The sequence below is a fragment of the Schistocerca americana genome, chromosome 2 (genome assembly GCF_021461395.2).
Source record: "Schistocerca americana isolate TAMUIC-IGC-003095 chromosome 2, iqSchAmer2.1, whole genome shotgun sequence".
In the NCBI taxonomy this organism is placed as follows: Eukaryota; Metazoa; Arthropoda; class Insecta; order Orthoptera; family Acrididae; genus Schistocerca; species Schistocerca americana.
Genome location: NC_060120.1, coordinates 844,400,339 through 844,424,027, shown reverse-complemented (window position 1 = coordinate 844,424,027; position 23,689 = coordinate 844,400,339). Strand labels below are relative to the sequence as shown.

Genomic DNA, 23,689 nt, shown 5'->3' with positions numbered 1-23,689 from the left:
AACCCAATTAGTTTAGAAAGTAATAGTACCTGAATATCAAAAAATGTAGTTTTCAGAAAAAGCGATGTAAAGTTTAGTATTGCAATTTTAGTTTATTTATTGATGGGAATTACTTACTCTTCTTTTCTGAATTTTAAATTAGCAGTTTCTACTTTGAAGATTCTTTCTTTATCTATTTGCACCAAGGATTTTGCAGTATTTGCACTAGATTTTATGCATAATACTTGCAAAACACGTTTCCTGTTACAAAATTATTGAAGCTTAAAACAGCACCATAAACACCAAATTTGAGAGCCGTTATCTGAAGAAATACATTTCTCAGTAACTGGGTCCAAATGACCGAATCCACACATTCATTTAAATCTTGCCTTTCCCAATGAAGACATTTGATCAACAAAGTATCTTTATAAAGTTTTCTAAATATGAGTTTAATTTCATTCATTACTGCCACAAGTAAAGAAAGTTTGTAGCCATGTGCTACACTTCTCCTGTACTTGCACCAAGAGTCATGATCGTTCGGGCAAAGGCAATGGTGAGGACTTTCATTTGTGGAAATCTTATGGAAAAAGGTAGCCCATAAAGCTTATTTCATGTTTTCTCGATTCCAGGTGTGATCTGTTTGTTCCAAAACTTCTCAGGCAACCTTTACAACCTATCGTCTTACTATCTTTCAGTGCTATTTCAGAATTTTCTTTTAACAGTCTTCTCGATCTGAAGCCCATTCTCTTCGGGACATGCCCAATGCATTCTATTTTAGAAATTGTGACATGAGGATTCTGTGTATCTGACCGCTTTGTTTGCCACTGAACAATTAAAAATCATGAGTACTTTTGCTATAGTATAATTCATCTGACAGTTAAGTTCATCCTCTTTCTCAGTTTCACTGCCACGAGTTTTACGCTACTTGCTTAGATCGCCTCCATAAATTACCTTGCCTGTATCACGTGACTTAGCTGTCTTCTAGTGAAGTGTGGCCACGTTTCTGCCAGCTGCTATCAAAACATGCACGAATATCATCACTTCCACTGTCATAACTATCCTTGAGTGCTTCGTCAACTGTTTCCTTCACTCAGCTGTTTCATACATCAGCAACAGCAGTTCCAATAGTTCCACTGTAAGTCATAAATATTGCAGGTGGATTTGGATGTCAAGTAATGCAGATAAGAGTTTGCCTGACTCCATCCCTTTCCCAATAGATCTGAGACCATAAACTAGCCTCATGTTGTTCTTATACAAATTATTATTTGCCATTTCTGATGTCATTGTTGTAGCAACTGTGCCACATTTTGTTAGGATGGGCACAATGCCTTTGTAAAAAACACTGATTCTCTCCCAAGGATACGTCACAACCACATATTATGCACACAATAGTTTTGGAAATGAAATCACAGAGCATGGTAAGTTCACCATAATATTTATACACCAGTGTTCATATCCACAAGCTAACTGCGAGGAAACACTTTGCAGACACCGCAGTTCCTTTTCTGTTATGCTGATTATCCTTACGTCTACAATTTTTGGTTCCTTTGACCCACTAACCTCACTTACCTTTACGTATTTATTTTCATTGTACTTTAATTTAGGGGTGTATTTCTTTATTCGCGGCATTCCTATGAAAACGGGCGAAACAGGAGAAAATATAAATCAGTACTACTTCACTCGCAACAAACTTCACCAAGTACAACCAGTTGCGCTAGAAAACAATAACAAACACGATAGGAATGGTAAGTATCGATAGTACATACAGGGTATTAAAACTCGGTACGTAAAAACAATAGAATCAGGAAATAACATAGAAGGAATAAAATAAAGCTGTGCATTTTCTCTGCTTCGTACAAAAAAGAAGGCGTGGCATTTAAATGGCATTACGCAGCGTCAAGGAAGTCATCATAACACACGAAAAAAATGTGGTATCTATATGGAAGAAAAATTGTTTTACACAGGAAATTCCGGGCACTTCAAATACGCAAAAATCTAAAAATCGATTTTTGAGCCCGTTTGTTTTCCGGTCCCCCTTACCACTAACGGGAATTTTAAATCATAAAATGGAATTTTTTATATTAACTTCGAGTATACGACGCACCTGGAATTTGGAGGGATTCTTCGTGGCAAAAAGTGCGTCTTGTAGTCTGTGAAATACGTCATATTACGATAAGCACAAATAAAATATAGAACTATGAAGTCTTCTCATAGCGTCAACCACAGTCAGAAATACCACTCACACGAACGAAATCATTTTGGAGGATATACAGTGACATATTATCGAATTTGGATACCGCCATTTTGCCATGCACGCTATACTTCATCAACGGCAGGACGCGAACAGTTTACTAACATAGGCATTTCGGGAATGCTTCCACCATTGGCCTGAAAGGCCCCCTTTCGGACGTCGGCTCGTTTCCACATTACGACAGAGACTGCACTGTGTTCTGGGTCCCCTAGACACGCTTTATTTACCTCCCACTGCTAGTGCTGCCACCTGCCGAGTGTGAGTGGTTATTGCACGGTGACGTCGAACATGGGCGGTGGTGGCATTTATGTGACTGGACAGTATGCCATGCGGGTGAGTCTAGTTATGATTCATTGTCTTCTAGTAAAATTATTGCTGCATAGGAGTGCACTTCCTAATATTGCTCATTAAAAATTAGTTGTCAGTCATTGGGAGAACCTGACATTTTTCAAAGGTGTGGATGGATATTGCCAAAATTGTAATCGCCCCTGCTCATACTACCATGTGAACTGCACTGTCTGGAGCAAGGCGTCATTTATAGAAAGGCATGAGATTCGAGCAAGTAATAATAATTACCTTACAGAATATGATGAACTGAGGAAAAGTTTACACGAAGTATTCAAAGATGCTTTAAATGTTTGTTGAAGTCAAGAGGCGAATAAGAAAACGTTGGATAAAATAATGACAGTAGGGAAGTAATGCCAAATGACCTTCGAGTGTACTGAGCCACTTCAGGTAATAAGAAGGAAAGGCGATGATACTTAAATAGAAATGTTTACAGCTACAGAAAAAATACTGCAAATACCGGTTTCAAAACTGTATACAGAGTGTCTGATATCTATGTCGTATTTAACTATTCTAAGTATTTAAGTAGAGTACGTCCAAGAATTTCGAATGTTTAATTTGATTGGTCCGCGTTATTTAGTTTTAGCCTTATACGTTGCACAACACATTGAAAAAACCACGCATAATTATAAAAGGGGAAATAATGCAAAATGTGGTTCGAGTGTACTGAGCTGCTTCAGGTAATAAGAAAGGAAGGCGATGATACGTAAGTAGAAATGATTACAGCTACAGAAAAAAATACTGCAAATCGCGGTTTCAAAACTGTATACAGTGTCTGATATCTACGTAGTATTTAACTATTCTATGTATTTTAAGTAGAGTATGTCCAAGAATTTCGTTTGTTTAATTCGATTGGAGTCACAATATTTGGTTTTAGCCTTTCACTTTGCACAACACATTGAATAAAACCACTCACAGTTGCTGGAATAACTATAAAAGAAGAATAGCGAACACGTGCAGTCATAGGGTGTTTCTTGGACGAGTAGCACCAAAGCCGCCCAGCAGGTGGAATCGAACCGCTCTGACGTAATGAATGTGTGGATCCGATCATTTGGACCCAGTTACTGAGAAATGTATTTATTCAGATTACAACTTAGTGCTGTTTAGTGCTTCGTTACTGAACATGTGACCAGTTATTGCATTCAACGCAGCAGTCGTTGTAGTCAGGATAAATCGCGAACCTTGTTGTTAAAACTGTGCTTGCACGCTTGTGGTAGACAATGGAACGCTGTGATATAACTGCCGAATCTATAGTTTTATGTGCTCATTTCGTGCTATCAATAGGGTGAATGTTCTTTAAGGGAAAATTAACTTCTTTATTAACAAGCTATAGAAACTGAACTGTCAAATCAGGTAAGTTCTCGTAGATTCTTTGTATGCATAGTTTTCCTTTAAATATAACGCAAAAGAAGAGCTGTTTGCCCAGCTGAGCTCCGGTGGTCCGGTGTGCAGGCTTCAAACCTGTAGCTGATTAACGTCAGAGTGGTTCGATTCCACCTGCTGGGTGACTTTGGTGCTACTCGTCCAAGAAACACCCTATGACTGCACGTGTTCGCTATTCTTCTTTTATAGTTATTCCAGCAACTGTGAGTGGTTTTATTCAATGTGTTGTGCAAAGTGAAAGGCTAAAACCAAATATTGTGACTCCAATCGAATTAAACAAACGAAATTCTTGGACATACTCTACTTAAAATACATAGAATAGTTAAATACTACGTAGATATCAGACACTGTATACAGTTTTGAAACGGCGATTTGCAGTATTTTTTTCTGTAGCTGTAATCATTTCTACTTACGTATCATCGCCTTCCTTTCTTATTAGCTGAAGCAGCTCAGTACACTCGAACCACATTTTGCATTATTTCCCTACTGTCATTATTTTATCCAACGTTTTCTTATTCGCCTCTTGACTTGAACAAACATTTAAAGCATTTTTGAATACTTCGATAACTTTTCCTCAGCTCATCATATTCTGTAAGGTAATTATTATTACTTGTTCGAAACTCATGCTTTTCTATAAAAGACGCCTTGTCCCAGACAGTGCCAGTTCACATGGTAGTATGAGCATGGATTTACAATTTTGGCAATATCCATCCACCTCTTTGAAAAATGTCAGTTTCTCCCAATGACTGACAACTAATTTTTAATGAGCAATATTAGGAAGTACACTACATTGTAGCAATAATATTACTAGAAGACAATGAGACAATACGAATCACTCGCGACATACATCGTCCAGTCACATAAATGCCACCACCGCCTGTGTTCGACGTCACCGTGCCATAACCACTTACACTCGGCAGGTGGCAGCACTAGCAGTGGAGGGTAAATAAAGCGTGTTCAGGGGACCCAGAACACAGTTCAGGCCAAGAGTGGAAGCAATCCCGAAACGCCTATGCTAGTAAATTGCTTACGTGCTGCTGTGGTTAAAAGTACACCATGAATGGCAAAATCACACTAACCAAATTAAATAATATGTCGCTGTATATTCCCCAAAACGATTTAGATGATTTCATTTGTTTGAGTGATATATTTGATAGTGATTGATGCTATGAGAAGGCATTATTATTCTATATTTTCATTGCGGTTGTCGTAATATGCCGTATTTTACACACTATACGATGTACTTTTCGCTTCGAAAAAATTCCCTCCAAATTTCCTATACTCGAAATAAAAATGTTCAGCGGCTGATATTAAAATTCCTGGGGAGTTGGAAGGCAAACGGGCTAAAAATCGATATTTAGATTTTTGCATATTTGAAATGCCCACTACTATCTGTGTAAAACAATTTTTCATGTAAATACAACAATTTTTCGTGAGTTATGATGGTTTTCGTGATGCTCTGTGCGATCTGGCATTCAAATGCCATGCCTTCTTTTATGCGGCATTCAGAGATGATGCACAGGTTTCCTTCATTCTTCCTATGTTGTTTCCTGCTTCTGCTGGTTTATCGAGCCAAGTTTTCCGACCCTGTATCAACTGTCGATGCTCATAATTCTGATCGTGTTTGTTATTGTTTTCGAGCGCTACTGGTTGTACTTGAAGTTTGTTGCGAGTGAAGTAAGCGTAGATTTATATTTTCTCTAGTTTTGAACGTTTTCATAAGAATGCCATGAATAAAGAAATACAACACTAAATTAATATTCAGAGGAAATAAGTATGTAAAAGTGAAAGAGGTTAGTGGGTCATAGGAACCAAGAATGTTGGGCGTAAAGATAATCAGCACCACAAAAAAGGAACTGTGGTGTCTGAAAAGTGTTCCCTTCTTCAGTCAGCTTGTGGAGATGAACACTCGTGTGGAAATATGGTGGTGAGCCTCAGCATGCATGCTCTGTGATTTCGTTTCCAAACATACTGTGTGCAGAATATGTGGTGATGAAGTATCCTTGGGAGGGAATCAGTGTCTTTGCTAAGGGATTGCGTCGAACCTAACGTTAATTGTACAAAATGTGGTACAGCTGCTACAACAATGACATCAGAAATGGCAAATAATAATTTGTGTGAGAATAACATAAGACTAGTTTATGGTATCTGATCTATCGGTGAAGCGGTGGATAGTGATGTCAGTGAAAGTGATGATATTTCTGCATGTTTTGATGGCAGCTGGCAGAAAGGTGGACACACTTCACTAAATAACAGCTACATCATTTGATGCAGGGAAGGCAATTGATGGAGACATTCTAAGCAAGTACTATAAAAGCTGTGGCACTGGAACTGAGAAACAGGATGAACATAACTGTCAGACGAATTATACTATAGCGGGAGTTCTCAGGATTATTAATCGATCAGTGGCAAACAGAGCTGTCAGATACACACAGTACTTAGGGGATGGTAACAGCAAGGCTTATGACTATTTATGTGCACAATAACACTATGGTTCTAATGTCACATTTCTAAATTCGAATGCATTGGGCTTCCCCAGAAAGCAATGGAGTCCAGATCGAGAATATTACTAAAAGAAAAGTCAAAATAGTACTGGAAGGTAGATGGTAAAGGTCGCCCAACAAATGTTTAAATATATAGATTAGGCCTACAGAATTATTATGATTTGGCCATAAGAAGATATGCTGGGAATTTAGAAAACATGAAATCAGCTGCATGGGCTGTCTTCTTCCATAGGATTTCCACAAATGAAAATCCTCAGCACTGTCTTTGCTCCACTGAATCTGACACTTGGTGCAAGTACAGGAGAAGTATAGTATATGGCCACAAACTTTCTTTATCTGTAGCAGTAATGAATGAAATTAAACCGATATTTAGAGATCTTTATAAAGATACTTTGTTGATGAAATGTCTTCTTTGGGAAACGCAAGGTTTAAATGAAAGTGTGGATTCGGTCATTTAGACCCAGTTACTGAGAAATGTATTTGTTCAGATTACAACTCCCAAGTTCGGTGTTCATGGTGCTGTTTTATGCTTCAGTAATGGTGTAACAGGAAACTGGTGTTTTGGAAGTTTTTTCCGTATAATCAAGTGGAAAGATTGCATGGGGGCTTAATTATTTAAAAACAATGCAAATACTTTTTAAAATTTTAGCGCTGTATGTCCGATAACGAGGTCTCGTAAACGGTTGACCCTGACTAGTTTTAGTACGCAATCTGACTGCATAGAATAACAACAAAAAATGAAAGAAAATTTCCGTTAACACAATTAATTAATTAAGTCCCCAGCAACTATAAAACGTACGAAACCAAAGCACAAGTGTAACTGTTCTGTGTGTGGAAGTGTGATTCAACGTACACATCTGGCATGGTTCTTCTTCAATAAGACAAGAAATTTTAAATACCATTTATACTGAAGTAATTAAGAAAAATAGAAATACTATAATTGCGCAAGAAAAGCAGAATTACACTCTAATACAAGAACACAAGCCAGATGCTTTGTTGACTGAACCTGTAATGACGCATTATTCAAGACACTGAAATAATGAAAAAAAAGCGAGTTTTGTTACCTTCATATATATTGATGAAAAGCACTCTAATCATTACAATATCTCCATTAGAACAACATCTGCTGTCTAGCCCATCAAACAACTGCATAAAACATGAACAAGCACTCACTACTACAACATCTCGACCAGAACTTTTCACTACGACATCTCAGCAAGCACTGCCTACTACGAGTTCTCTACAAGCACTGCCAGTGGAGGCGGCTGAATAATACTCTTTGGCGCAATCTCTGGCGCTGTGGCTCAGTGTAGCCACCTTTCATATGCCCCTCCTCCATGGGCCAGAATTTGATGGTATTTTTGCCAGCATTGGTGGTGAAAATATCACCAATTTCGTCCACAAAAATACAGACAAAAATAAAAAATAATATTCATACGTAAATATCACATAATTAGATAAAATTTTGACTTTGCACTGACCTTTCAATAACCTAATATATAAAATACAGTAAGCAATACAAATTCTTTCATACATGTGACTTTACATAATAGTTTACACAATACACAAAAAATCAGTTTATACAAATGTCCACATAACATGCTTTCCATGATTAAAAAAAAACAAGTACTTGATAGTTCCAGCAGTAGCACCCAGCAATGGTCAACAGGTGCAAATACCAACAAGTGACATCATTCTAGTAGAAGCAGTTCCATTAGTGGCACCCAGTAATGTTAACAGGTGCAGACACCAACAAGTGACATCTTTCAGTAGAATCAGTTCCATCAGTGGCACCCAGTAATGTTGAGCAGGTGCAGACAGCAAAAAGTGACATTATTTCAGTAGAAGCAGTCCATTAGTGGCACCCAGTAATGTTGAGCAGGTGCAGACACCAACAAGTGACATTATTTCAGTAGAAGCAGTCCATCAGTGGCACCCAGCATTGTTGAACAGGTGCAGAGACCAACAAGTGACATTTCAGTAGAAGCAGTTCCATCAGTAGCACCCAGCAATGTTGAACAGGTGCAGACACCAACAAGTGACATCATTTCAGTATAAGCAGTTCCACTAGTGGCACCCAGCAATGTTGAACAGGTGCAGACACCAACAAGTGACATCATTCAGCAGAAACAGTTCCATTAGTGGCACCCAGCAATGTTGAGTAGGTGCAGACACCAACAAGTGACTTCATTTCAGTAGAAGCAGTTCCATTAGTGGCACCCAGCAATGTTGAACAGGTGCAGACAGCAAGAAGTAACACCATTTCAGTAGAAGCAGTTCCAATAGTGGCACCCAGCATTGTTGAACAGGTGCAGACAGCAACAAGTGACATTATGTCAGTAGAAACAGTTTCATCAGTGGCACCCAGCAATGTTGAGCAGGTGCAGACAGCAGTCCATAATATTCACTATCAGTAATCACACTGTTCATCAGAGTTTATCAGCAGAAATTTAACATGTCCTAGTGGCACCAATCATGTAGAAAAAGTGCAAGTAACAGTCCATAATATTCACTATCACTAATCAGACAGTTCAGGCATGAACAATAGTTTGAATGCACACACAATTGCTTTTACAAAATTATTATCAATGCTCTTACACTAACCATACAAATTATAATAAACACACAAATGATATCAGATAATTGTCATATTACTATTACAAATACACAAATATCAGTAAACGTATAATATTTATGGGTGTCAGTGCAAGCCACAACAAACAAGTAAAATAATATTTAGGAGATAGGTTGGGACTAATTATTTGGGATTAGGAAAGGAAAACACACAAAACACACTCACTCATCTTTCATCCACATTAAGTACTACTGTGAATTGAATTGTGTTAACTGTGTAAATTCAATTCTGTCAAAATTTGATGTCCATCATGTGTATCAAGTAGTAGTGGCAGCAATGTATAACAGGCAATAATAGTTAGTCAACGTCATAGTCATCATGTCAAGACCAATGTTTGCCAAGCCAGATCAAAATGTACGGTTGCTGAACAATTGTCAGTGTGCCAAGATATGCAAATGCTTCCTCTCTCCAAAAAAAAAAAAGTACTGCTTAGTGATTTAACAAAGTGTGTGTGTAGACAATCTTCCTTCTACTTGAGTGTTCTAGTCTGCCATCTTCATCCTCCTTGTTCCATATAAACCAACAAAACAAAATATGCTCCTCACTTACTTTGCCTCTTATCCACCAAAACTCCAATAATCATCAGCATCTCATAATCTCAATACTTCAATAATACCTCTTACGTCGATACATATAAATCTTATCATCAATATCATTTACCTTACCTCTTGTCCACCAAAACTCCAATAATCATCAACTTCACACAATCTCAATACCTCAATAATACCTCTTCACATAATCTCAATACCTCAATAATACCTCTTCAGTACGTCGATACATATAAACCTTAGCATCAATGTCATTTCACTTCCATAACAACTCTTTCCTCTAGTCAGTCTCCTCGAACAAGTACAGATAAAATCCTAGTGCAAACTTCAATTCATCATCCCATACAATCCGAAGACACAATGTCCACACACAACCTCTGTGTAGTCCACCTGAGCCAAATCTTCTACTCATTATGAATTATAAAATACATTTTGGTTACCTTGTCCATCATTAAACAAAAGAAATGCATACATGACCACTAACAGCCTTTAGTTCGAATAACCCTCAGTAATTAAGTACGATTACGGAGTGTGAATGATCGTAATATTTCACAGTGTGTACACCACTTCAAGAATCATGGCAGAAGCAAACATGTGAAGTATTTTTTGTGTCAAGTGTCACTTGCTATTTCAGTTGCTCACGAAGAATGCAGTGTAATAATTGTTAATGGTCTAAACCTAGTATTGGTCTGTCATGTCGTTAGCTTCCTTCCTATTGGCATAACTTTATACAGCTTCCATAAAACCTCCAGCTCATGTGACTTCTATGAAGTTTCTTATACTAATGTCGTTCGTCGAATTATAGCAGTTCATTTTCTTATCTTAAAAATATAAGGCACTGAGCGTAAGCAAAACATGCAATAGCGAGTAAATATACCAGTGGAGAACAGAATGTCAACAAGTGGATGCAGCACAATTCTTACAACGAGGCTCTGCCAAGCGAACAATCTATAATTAATACAATAGTGTGACCTACACTCTATGTTCGTACACAGTACATCAACATTTCTATATACCAAATTAAAGAGTAGTTATGACAATAAAACAGAAATGTATAAATATGCAATCCATACGCACAGCAGCAAACATATATCTCACATAATAAACAGGTCATTAGCATCATATCAGCATAAGCAAATAAATGTTCATATGTAATCTTAATAAGTAAACATAAAGGCGCAAGCAGATAAATCACAAAGTGTAACCTACATACATAATCACAGTCAGCACAATTAATCAGGTGACAATTATAATTTAAATAAATAAGCACAGCTGGCACATAATAAAAAAAAATGACATCAGTGAAAAAGCAGTGCAGCCAAGCGATGCATAATATACACAAGTTACAACCCTGTTCATTAATAATCATTGTCAAAATCAGTTAACGTACGCAAGCACGTCGCTTCACAAGTAATTTCATAGAACATGAAATTTAGCACAAAGTATGAATCACGTAATCGCGAGCAGCAAATTACGTCTAAAGTACGTACCTAAGTGGAACTATGTTACCTGAAAAATAAACTCAATTAATAGTTACCTTTTTAGTTTATTAGTTTCTTCTTGGAAATTACATTCTTTCTGAAATTTTCTCGATAGCAAGTCCTCTTAACGTCGGAGACACACAGAATTTACCTGAAGTTCTTAAATATTTTATACAACCGTATCCTGAAAAATACTGAACGTTAATAACATAATTCATCAAGTCACTATAGCTTTATACCGAATTTAATCAGAGAAATTAGACTGTGTATTTGTTTACGGCTGTCAGTGCATTCGCACTGAGCGCTCGATCAGCTGTAGGTACGCGTGACGTAGGAAGTAATTGTTTGCGGTCAACGACTGCCTTGTGCGGCGCGCAGACTTGACTGTTGCTTTGAGTATGTGCCGCCGCCAAAACACAGCGCGGTATCCTTATATTCTCTGCACGTTTACATCCGCCCCGGTAGCTGAGTGGTCAGCGTGACAGACTGTCAATCCTAAGGGCCCGGGTTCGATTCCCGGCTGGGTCGGAGATTTTTCTCCGCTCAGGGACTGGGTGTTGTGTTGTCCTAATCGTCACCATTTCATCCCCATCGACGCGCAGGTCGCCGAAGTGGCGTCAAATTGAAAGACCTGCACCAGGCGAACGGTCTACCCGATGGGAGGCCCTAGCCACACGACATTTCCATTTCCATGCATGTTTACATGTAGCTGTTAGTTTCTCTAAAGTATGTCATTCCACAAAAATGTTAACGTTTGATATATGATGTATTCCCTTAGAGCGCCGAGATTTAAGGGTTTCTACTTCGACAGTGTTATCATGTATAATTTTGAGAATTCTATATAGACCGTTATAAAGCAGAAAAAATTTGCGACACAAGCCTTTTCGTTTGTGAGACAAACGATGAGACTTAATTAATACCTTTTGGCCAACTGAAAAAGTTTTTAAACGACCAGGACGTTTTGCTGATTTCTCTCTTCTAGCAGCCGCAGATGCAATATTTTGTGGAGCCAGGTTGACAACTTCAGAATGCCGCAGTTTCCGTGTAGGTGGAAAAGGAACGATTTCAGAAATACGATTTGTCGGTGCTTTGTTTTTTAATATCAGTATTGGCGGTAAAGAAGTTGAATCATTAGGAAGTTCATTCAGAATGTTTTGAAAAATATGAAGATACTGATCCCAAGTTCTGTGATTCTGATGACAATAAAGACGACACCATTTATTGATTTCCTTCATCCATCTCTTTGAAGCGTTAGCTTGAGGGTGAAAAAGTGAAATGAAGATTGGTTTAATCTTACGACGCCGTAGAGTACGAAGCCAAATTTTAGAACGAAACTGTGATCCATTATCTGATATAACCTTATCAACATGACCCACTTCTTTAAGAAAATGTTTGATGAAAGCCTTAGATACTGAACGAGCTGTTGCTTTGCGTAAAGGTGTAAAACACACATATTTTGATGTCAATTCCACTGCTACGAAAATGTACGCAAAACCATTAGTAGAACGAACCACTGGACCGAACAAATCGACTGCAGGCATGTCCTTTAATTTCGCTGGAATGATAGGAAACAACGGTGCTCTGTGAGAAATAGTTGGCAGCTTAGCCTTTTGACATAATTTGCACTTGGCAAGAACAGATCGAATACGTTTGTCCATATTACTGAAGTAGCAATTTTCTCGTAATTTATGAAATCATTTTCTGGGACCAAAGTGTGCATAACTGAAATGTGTGTACCAATCAGCTTATTAACCCACTCATCAGGAATACAAACTAACCAAACAGAGTTGTCGGCCGATTTTCGTTTAAAAAGAACTTTCCAGATAGTTCGTAAAAACGAGGTGTGGCCAAATTGTCCCATCTAACAAAGCGTCTAAGAAAATTACAGACATCAAGGAAACTACGAACATCACATTTTGTAGTAGGAACAGCATAATTACGAATAGCGTCTAGTTTTTCTGGACCAGGAAGAATACCTTCTGTAGAAATAATGTGACCGAGAAATTTCACCTGAGAACGACGAAATTCAGATTTTTTCCAAGTTCATTGTAATGCCAATTCTTGCAAAAATACGTAATAATGAATCCAAAATTTTTTTGTGCTCACTCCAAGAATGTTTAGCAATAAGAATATCGGCAACATATGAAGTAATATTGTCACGAGGATAAACAGGTAAAATTTCGTTTAAACTACGAATGAATGCTGCTGAAGATACAGTAAGTCCAAATGGTAATTTCCGAAATCACTTTTAGGTAAAATCGCCATATCCGGTTATTGTTTACTTACTCTCTAGGTAGATTGATAGTCGAAGAGTTGGTTTGACAGATGCAAAGAATAGTAAAAGAGTAGGCAGCGGTGCAGAAAACTAAAAGGGAAATAGCACCACTACAGCTCGGGGCCCTATGCACGCTACGGCACATATTCACTTAGTGTAGTGAATCCCCTGAGGACTTTAATAGCTGCACATAAATTCCAGTTTGTGACTTAGTGGCCAATTTGGTGGAAGTGCGTACATAAATTGATCTAACCATGAACATGGATGTATGTCATTCTTAGAATTGCGAAAGATCTTAAATTTCCGAACAGTCAAAAAGTGTTTATAATCAAAGTTTTCGCCTCGTGGCGACGAAGACCTACCGCGACTGTTCCTGTCCCAATGTCGATTACTGTCAAGTTCGCGCGCCTGGCGCTCTCTTGTTGCATCCCATAAATGAAACAAATTACTTTCTTCAAAGCCCTCTGCTATCTGTGATTCTAAATTTCTTCTGCTGTCTTTTCCCACGATTTCGCGTTCAATTTGTCTGACTTGCTTTTGTAATGCCTCAAATTCCCTTTTAACGCGTTCATTAAATTTTTCCTGAATTTCAACATGCTTATTTATGTTCTGGTACTCTTCGGTTTCTGCAAATGGTAATGGAGCTGTATCATCCGAATCTCTGTCCCCATTTAAACTAAGATTTGTCAGTTTATCTGAAATCTCCTCAACTCTTTCCGATGAGTCACCTAATTGTTCTTTCTGTTTATTTACGTCTTCCGTGAGTGTCGCGACTCGGGTTTCGGTATTGTCACATTTAGTAGTTAACTGTTCACACTGTTGCGTTAAGTTATTTATTCTGTCATTTGGTACGGATTCCTCGATTCTTTCAATTATTTCTTCCTTATCGTGTGCACGTTGTAAATTTAATTCTGAAAATTTTTGTACTATCACGCGATCTTTTTCTTCCTGTTCTCCGTCCTGTTCCTCTTGTCTGATTTCTGTTGAAATTAAACTATTATTGTGAGCATTCAAAATCGGTTGTACTTCTTCTCTAATTTCTTTCTTTGATTCATCTTTCATGTTTTTGAAACATGTCCCTATTCGAGAACTTAACCGTGTTGCCATTGCTTCCATCTCTGTTTTTAATGCAGATTCCAACTGTGATCCCATTGTTTTTAATTCAGATCTCAAATTTAACGTTACACCCATCAACTGCTCCATATTAAATGGTTCAAAATTCTTTTCGCCTCTAACATTTCCCGCAAAACTAACTTCCTTCTGCATAGTCATAAAGCTATCCGTGTTCGATACTGTTCCAGAATCTTCTATCGTTAACTCGTATTCTGTGAATTTTCTGATTGAGAAAAATTTTGAAATGGTTCCGGACTATTTTCCCGACTTATTACATTCTTTTCCACTTCATTATTCAACATACTGTTCTCCTGTGTTGGCGAGTTCGCCATGTCAACAATTTCGTCATTCTGACTATCCATCATTTTTGCCTTTTTCATCGATCGCGTAATCATTTACAAAACATACAAAACTCGTCACTTTACGAAAATTACACACAATGACTCTTTATCTCCAACAATACCATTTACACGAAATGTTTCCTTCAAACACGATTAACGAACAATTGAAATAATTGCACTAAATTGTCAAACCCGTAGACAGGACAACAAAAATTAAATTTTGAAAAATACCATTAGAAGAATGCCAATTACCAAATCTACACATGCAATATAGACTACAATTACTAAACTACAAATTACTACAACAATACTACTGTCTACTATTTTTACAATCAGAAGATTCCAAGGGACGATCCGAAGCAGCGGTCGCCACGTGCATGAGGGCTTAATTATTTAAAAAGAATGCAAATACTTTTTAAAATTTTAGCGCTGTATGTCCGATTACGAGGTCTCGTAAACGGTTGGCCCTGACTAGTTTTAGTACGCAATCTGACTGCATAGAATAACAACAAAGAATGAAAGAAAATTTCCGTTAACACAATTAATTAATTAAGTCCCCAGCAACTATAAAACGTACGAAACCAAAGCACAAGTGTAACTGATCTGTGTGTGGAAGTGTGATTCAACGTACACATCTGGCACGGTTCTTCTTCAATAAGACAAGAAATTTTAAATACCATTTATACTGAAGTAATTAAGAAAAATAGAAATACTATAATTGCGCAAGAAAAGCAGAATTACACTCTAATACAAGAACACAAGCCAGATGCTTTGTTGACTGAACCTGTAATGACGCATTATTCAAGACATTGAAATAATGAAAAAAAAAGCGAGTTTTGTTACCTTCATATATATTGATGAAAAGCACTCTAATCATTACAAATCTCCATTAGAACAACATCTGCTGTCTAGCCCATCAAACAACTGCATAAAACATGAACAAGCACTCACTACTACAACATCTCGACCAGAACTTTTCACTACGACATCTCAGCAAGAACTGACTAGTGTCACATCTCGACAAGCACTGCACTCTGCTACTTCTCAACAAACACTGCCTACTACGAGTTCTCAACAAGCACTCCTCACTACGACATCTCAGCAAGCACTCTCCACCACGACCTCTCGACAAGCACTGACTACTACGAGTTCTCAACAAGCACTGCCAGTGGAGGCGGCTGAATAATACTCTTTGGCGCAATCTCTGGCGCTGTGGCTCAGTGTAGCCACCTTTCAAGATTGCAAAATCCTTGGTGCAAATGGACAGAGAGAGAATCTCCTAAGCAGAAATTGCTAATTTAAAATGCGCAAAACATGGTAGACAGAAAGAAGAGGAACGAAGTGGTAAGTAAATCTCGTCAGTAACTATACTAAAATTGCAATACTAAATTCTACATGGATTTTTCTCGATACTACATTTTTTACTTTAAGGTACCACTATTTCTAAGCTAATGGGGTTAGAAATGTGAAATTCGATCGATTTGTACTCAGCATGGTAATAAGTTCTTACAAGTAAATTGAGAACCTCCTACCCAGCAGGAACTGTTTTATAATAACTAACATATTAAAAACTGAATGTTTATTAGTGAAAGAAAGAGCAGAAATTTTCCGCAAATACATAAGAGGTACTATGTTCATTTTGTTATGACATAACACAAAGAAAACAACAAAAAATATCCAGTAGACGTAGGCGCTGAACTGCATACCGAAAGAGCTGTGAGCACTTGTTCAGTACCTGAGATGCGTTTCACAGTATCAAAGATGAACTACTGCTCATAGTAATTGGCATATATACATTAGAGCCCATGTTTACACGACAATTTCTTATTGTTTCGACTTTCAGTGGATGAGTTATGTCTCGCAGTAGCCAAGGTGAATATGTGCACATAGCTCTTAAGACATGCATTTTAGAGCTCATGTTAACTAGATGTGGTTTTGTTGTTTTGGTCCTACCTCTTTGCCATTGTTTGGCTCTTAGGTATTTGATAGGTGTTTGAGCGAGAAGTCAAGAGATGGTCATTTTCTGTTGTTTGTGGCATCCTGAAAACGCTTTGACTTTCTTGTCATTTTTCAGCACGACACCGTACTTACGAAGACCTTTTAAGTCTAACTGCAGGAAACGACTAAACTCTGCCGTTATACCGACAGTAAAGAATACGCAAATAAGGGTATATTGGGCTAGGCATTACCTGAAATGTAATACATCGCACACATTGCTTCTACCTCCTGTCATCACTATCCTTGAGTGCTTCTTCAGCTGCATCTTTCACTGAGATGTTACAAACACCAGCAACATAGTTCCAATAATTTCATTATAAGTATAAATATTGTAGATGGATTAGGAATGTCAAGTAATGCACATAAAAATTTGCCTAGTCCATCACTTTACCAAGAGTTCTGAGACCATAAACTAGCCTTATGTTATTCTCATACAAATTATTATTTGCCATTTCTGATATCATTGTTGTAGCAACTGTACCACATTTTGTACAATTCAACTTTAGGTTCGTCGCTATCCCTTAGCAAAGACACTGATGGTCTCCCAAGGATACTTCATCACCACATATTCTGCACACAGTATGTTTGGAAACGAAATCACAGGGCATGCATGCTGAGGTTCACCACTATATTTCCGCACGAGTGTTTATCTCCGCAAGCTGACTGTGAGGAAACACTTTTCAGACACCACACTTCCTTTTTTGTGGTGCTGATTATCGTTACGTCTAACATTCTTAGTTCCTTTGTCACCCACTAACCTCATTTACCTTTACGTATTTATTTCCTCAGAATTTTAAATTAAGGGTGTGTTTCTTTATTCGCGGCGTTCTTATGAAAACGAGCGAAACTAGAGAAAATATAAGTCAGGGCTTACTGTACTCGCAACGAAATTCGAGTACAACCAGTAGCGCTCGAAAACAATAACTAACACGATCGGAATGATGAGTATCGACAGCCAGTACAGGGTCGGAAAACTTGGCTCGATAAAACAATAGAAGCGGGAAATAACGTGGGAGGAATGAAGAAACTTATGCATTATCTCTGAATGGTGCAAAAAAGAAGGCATGGCGTTTGAATGCCAGATCGCACAGAGCATCACGAAAACCATCATAATTCACGAAAAATTGTTGTATTTGCATGAAAGAAAAACTGTTTTTCACAGATAATAATGTTTAATAGGCATTTCAAATATGCAAAAATCTAAATATCGACTTTTGAGTCTGTTTGCTTTCCGTCTCCCCTTAACATTTACGGCAATTTTAATTCAAACACTAAACATTATTATATTAATTTCGAGTGTAGGACGCTCCAGAAATTTGGAAGGAATTTTTTTGAAGCGAAAAGTGCATCGTAAAGTCTGTAAAATACGGCATATTACGACAACCGCAATGAAAATATAGAATAATAATGCCTTCTTATAGCATCAATCACTGTTAGAAATACCACTCAAACAAATGAAATCATTTAAATCGTTGTGGGGAATATACAGCGACATATTATTGAATTTGGTTAGCGCGATTTTGTCCTGCATGGTGTACTTTAAACCATGGCGGCACGTAAACAGTTTACTAGCATAGGCGTTTCGGGATAGCTTCCACTCTTGGCCTGAACTGTGTTCTGGGTCCCCTGGACACGCTTTATTTACCCTCCACTGCTAGTGCTGCCACCTGCCGAGTGTGAGTGGTTATGGCACGGTGACGTCAAACACAGGCGGTGGTGGCATTTATGTGACTGGACGGTGAATGACGCGAGTGATTCCAGTTATGCCTCATTGTCTTCTGATAAAATTATTGCTACAATATAATAATAATTACTTTACAGAATATGATGAACTGAGGAAAAGTTACCAAAGTATTCAAAAATGCTTAAAATGTTTGTTTAAGTCAAGAGGCGAATAAGAAAACGTTGGATAAAATAATGACAGTAGGGAAGTAATGCCAAATGACCTTCGAGTGTACTGAGCCACTTCAAGTAATAAGAAGGAAAGGCGATGATACTTAAATAGAAATGTTTACAGCTACAGAAAAAAATACTGCAAATCACGGTTTCAAAACTGTATACAGAGTGTCTGACATCTAAGTCGTATTTAACTATACTATGTGTTTAAGTAGCCACGTTATTTAGTTTTAGCCTTATACGTTGCACAACACATTGAATAAAACCACGCATAATTGCACGAATAACTATAAAAGAAAAATGGCGAATACGCGCTGTTATAAAGTATTTCTTGAACGAGTAGCACCAAAGTCGCCCAGCAGGTGGAATCGAACCACTCTGACGTTAGTCAGCTACAGGTTTGAAGCCTGCACACCGGACCACCGGAGCTCAGCTGGGCAAACAGCTCTTCTTTTGCGTTATATTTAAAGGAAAACTATGCATACAAAGAATCTACGAGAACTTACTTGATTTGACAGTTCAGTTTCTATAGTTTATTAATAAAGAAGTTAATTTTCCCTTTAGGAACATTCATGCAATTGTTAGCACGAAATGAGCACATAAAACCAGAGACTCGTCGGTCATAACACCACGTTCCGTTGCCTACCAGAAACATGCAAGTTCCCGAATGTGCCCAGCACAGTTTTAACAGCAGGGCTAGCGTCTTATCCTGACTATAACGACTGCTTCGTTAAATGCAGTAACTGGTCACATGCTCAGTGACGAATGTTGTGTACTTCTACATGCTTTGTCTGTTTACAGAAGATGCATGTATCGACTTCAGAACTGCAGAAGAGCTTGAGTATCGTTATACATGCAGTCTAGCCGATGCCCGAAGGAAATGAAAAATTGTCCTTTTTAGATTATTAGTGCTTTTAATAAATCGCGATGCCTTGAAAGTAATTTGGGAGGTAGAAGCGATGTGTCGCTGTATCTATTTTCAGGCAATGCAAAGCCCACGATATCCCTATTTGCGCATTCTTTGCTGTCGGTATAACAGTAAAGTTTAGTCGTTTCCATGGTGTAAGACTTTAGAGGTCTTCTCAAATACGGTGTCGTGCTGGGAAATTACATAAAGTCAAAGCGTTTTTCAGGGTGCCACAAACTGCAGCAAATGACCCTTCTTGCCTTCGTCCTCATACACCCATCAAATTCCTAAGAGCCAAACAATGGCAATAAATACTTACATTGCTGTTATATTTTTAATTTAGTAGCATATCATGTTAAACTTGTAGTCGATGTTCTCCTGTACAGTCTGTACGCAGGGTGTACCAGAACTCCACCGACAAATTATCAGAGGAAGGACCAAAACAAAAAAATGATGCTAGTAAACAGGAGCTCTAAAATGCATGTCTTAAGAGCTATGAGCACTATAAAAGAAAAATGGTGAATACGCGCTGTTATAAAGTATTTCTTGAACGAGTAGCACCAAAGTCGCCCTTGGCTACTGCGAGACATAACTCTTCCACTAAAAGTCGAAACAACAAAAAACAGTCGTGTGAACATGATCTCTAATGTGCATATGTCAATTGCTATGAGCAGTAGTTCATCTTTGCTACTGTGAAACGCATCTCAGGTACTGAACGAGTGTTCACAGCTGTTTGCGTATGCAGGTTAGAGCCCATGTCTGCTAGATATTTTTTGTTGTTTTGGTCTATACTACCACCTCCCAAAATATAGAAAGCGTAGCGCATATTGTAGAAGCGTTGCGTTTCACCATATCTCATATGAACAAGAACTCGCTTTTGAGCTCATATTCACTAGACATTTTTGTCCTTTTTTTTGCCCATACTTACAGCTCTGAATGTTTGTCGGTGGAGTTCTGGTTCACCCTGTATAAACAGGCTGTATCTAAGCATTCCCACTGGAAGTTAAATATTTTATGTTGCTGATTGAATATACGGCAAATATCTGTGGGCTGCCGTAGCAATGGGCTTTTCACTGAGGCAGCATGTTAACCAGAGATTAATTTTAATTTTATAGATTCGAGATCCGTAGAATGTACGTTGTACCTCATTCAGTCATTCGACAGTTCACCTAGCACTTTGGGTAAGTGCCTCTGTATGGACATTTTCGTACAGGACATAGCACAGTTCTTGGTAACGGCCGCCTGGGCGGCCGTGGTTAGTGGACACCGAAGTGCAAGATCTGTATACAGTGCGTTTCGCGATTAGTAGCGAAAACTGACATGGGTGGAAGTGTACGAGGGAAAAGGAGAGACGAGGGGGGGGGGGGGGGGGGGAGGGATCCGTGGCGCCAATTGATAAGTCACTTGTGTGAAAAAATCTTCTCGAACTTAATATTGCTGCAGTCTGTGGGACCATTTTACCTTCAGTTCTGTAAAACGCATAGAAGCTGAAAGTGAGTTATTACACAGTAGGAGTCTCTTTATACATGATATCAGTTAAATGCACTTGACGTATTATGAGACAGCAAAAACTGTTAGCTTGTCAAAAGTACAGCAAAGATATACTTTAAAATTCTTCTTCAAGTTGCTAAATAAGAAACAAAAACAAATCTGCGCATTGAATAGAAGTGTATAAGTTAAAACTTCACAACGTGTCTGCTGTTTTTAGAAAGAAATATCACACCAAAATTGAAGACAGAAAACCATTTTCCATCAAAGACGTGAGTAAATATTTTTCTATGTACAAATGATTCTAAAATCTGTCAGACAAAAAATTCGAAAATGACAACGACAGTAGTTATAAAAATTGGAAGGATGTTCAACTAATCTGGATTTCACTCTGGTCTGCAGCAGAACAGTTTAGAAATTCTGTTTCTTCACCATTTGAAATATTCTGGTAGTATATTAGGACTACTGCTCCAGAACACAATTTCAGCTGTGCAGATAAACTTTTGGACAATACTATAATAACTAAAATGCGAAAAATATATGCCTTCACTGCATAATATTTAAGCATCTTCACATGTCTCTTCGTTGTTTCATAGAATGTCATTGTTTGTGTATCCGTTTATTACGCAGTTCTTATGCCTCTTAGAGCACAAAGGTTTGTATGAAATGAAATAATTACCCACTTCAGTGGACTGGGCAAGCATGCAGACACTAGCTGTTGGCTATAATATTTGCCTTCTTGTAACATGAGCCATAAGTGTAAAATAACAGTAATTTTTGATTGACATCTGCCTTCCATTTAAAAAATATAAAACAGGATTTTATGACAATGCTTAATATTCTGTATACACATCATGGACTTTAATAGATACTCTTTTCATACTTTGCAAGATTATTTGTAGTAGGGGATTTACATTCTGGTAAAAAACTAATCTTTGTATAACATACGTTTCACTTTGTCTAGTGCATAGACAACTGATTGTGTAGGTTACATATTTATATTAATGTAAACGAGTAGACAAAAATTGCAATGAGTGGTGTCAGATGAAGAGTAGTTTTTCTTAAAGTAGCCTCCTTTCTTGTTATACATATAAGTTAAATAAAGTGATGTAGAATAATTACCATAATATTGAGCAGATTGTGAGTTGCAGTGATTAGTTGATAGTATACTTTAATTAAGCGTGTCCACTGCATCAGCTTCTGCCTCTTGGTGAGTGAACTTGATTTCTTCCACAAACATGAAGGCTGTCTTTCGTTATAGGTTTTGCGAAACATGATGTCTGAATGAATGTTATTTCATACAGATGTGTTCACAAGGTATTTCCAAATGTAAGGTGAATTATTGGGAATAGATGAAATTTCAAAAGCGAGTTAAACTCTTTTCTTAAGAGCTACAATAGAAAACTTGTTTACTTGTATGGATACTGGGGTTTTATACATTCCTGTCAGACAGACTATGGCTGTTGTTATAGCCTGTCCCAATTTTGATGGGACATTAATTTGAAAATTATCTAATGTCAGAAGTACCACAGTAAATTACTCTGCATTTGTGAAGGAAATAAACAAGTTGTACATCATTGACATTTATGAATGTTTAGTGAGCAATAATATTTAAACAACAGTGTTTTAGCATATGTGTAAAAGTAGCACCTTTTCTCAGAGTAACAACAATTGCACTCTGTTGTATTACATTAGTCAACATAGATCCTACAGAGCGGGGTCTCTGAGATGTGGAAAGAAGTGAATTTAGATTCGTACAAGATGTTCGTTCAAAAGCCTTAGGTTGAAAATAATGTAGCATAAAAGAATTAATGATTGTTAATTGTTAACACAGGTGTCAGAAATAGTTTATGAAACGCATTTTTCTCTGTTATTTCAAAACACTGACGTCTAAGTAATATTATGTGTCGATGTATGTGATGAATAGCAAATGAATTATAAACTATCACCATCAACCTAGTGGCTAATGGAATTTCCACTACGACAGGACACACAGTTTAATAACGATTTCTGCTAATTATAAGAGAGGGCCTTAAAGCATAAATAAATACATAAATTATGGCTGATACTTAGGGACCATCATGGTAAACAAACACAGCACACAAAATAGTAATTTCATATTTTGGATGAATAGACATTGCGAAACGATATCTTTTCAGTCATAAATTCATTTTGTACCACAGATCCCATTAAGACAGAGAATTTACATGGATGGAGGAAGAGCCAAGGTACATTTTAACAAAAGACAAACAAATGATTAAACAAAAATCTTGTATGCTTGATGCTCTGCAGTTTGTATTTGTTAAAACACATATTGCTGTACACCATGAGTTGCACGTAAAATATTTAAATGTCAGACCAGTATTCGCACATAGTCAGTGCCATCTCTTACAAACAAACAAAGGATACATATCGATATCACAACATAAAAACGTTTTTCATATATAACAGTAGAAACATAAGGCTACTTTCATATTGTGTGCATTTGTGTCGAATGATGTGGGTGTCAATTATAAAATCACTGTGATTTCAAAACTGATGTGCA

General features: G+C 37.6%; 2 non-coding genes across 2 annotated transcripts; one reads left to right on the top strand and one right to left on the bottom strand.

Annotated features, from left to right (window-relative positions):
- Window positions 1-3,995: 3,995 nt before the first annotated feature.
- Window positions 3,996-4,082, top strand: Trnastop-uca. Its single transcript has one exon. It is a non-coding gene; the product is annotated as a tRNA-Sec (tRNA).
- A 15,019-nt stretch (window positions 4,083-19,101) lies between these two features.
- Window positions 19,102-19,188, bottom strand: Trnastop-uca. The gene has a single exon. It is a non-coding gene; the product is annotated as a tRNA-Sec (tRNA).
- Between the last annotated feature and the right edge of the window lie 4,501 nt (window positions 19,189-23,689).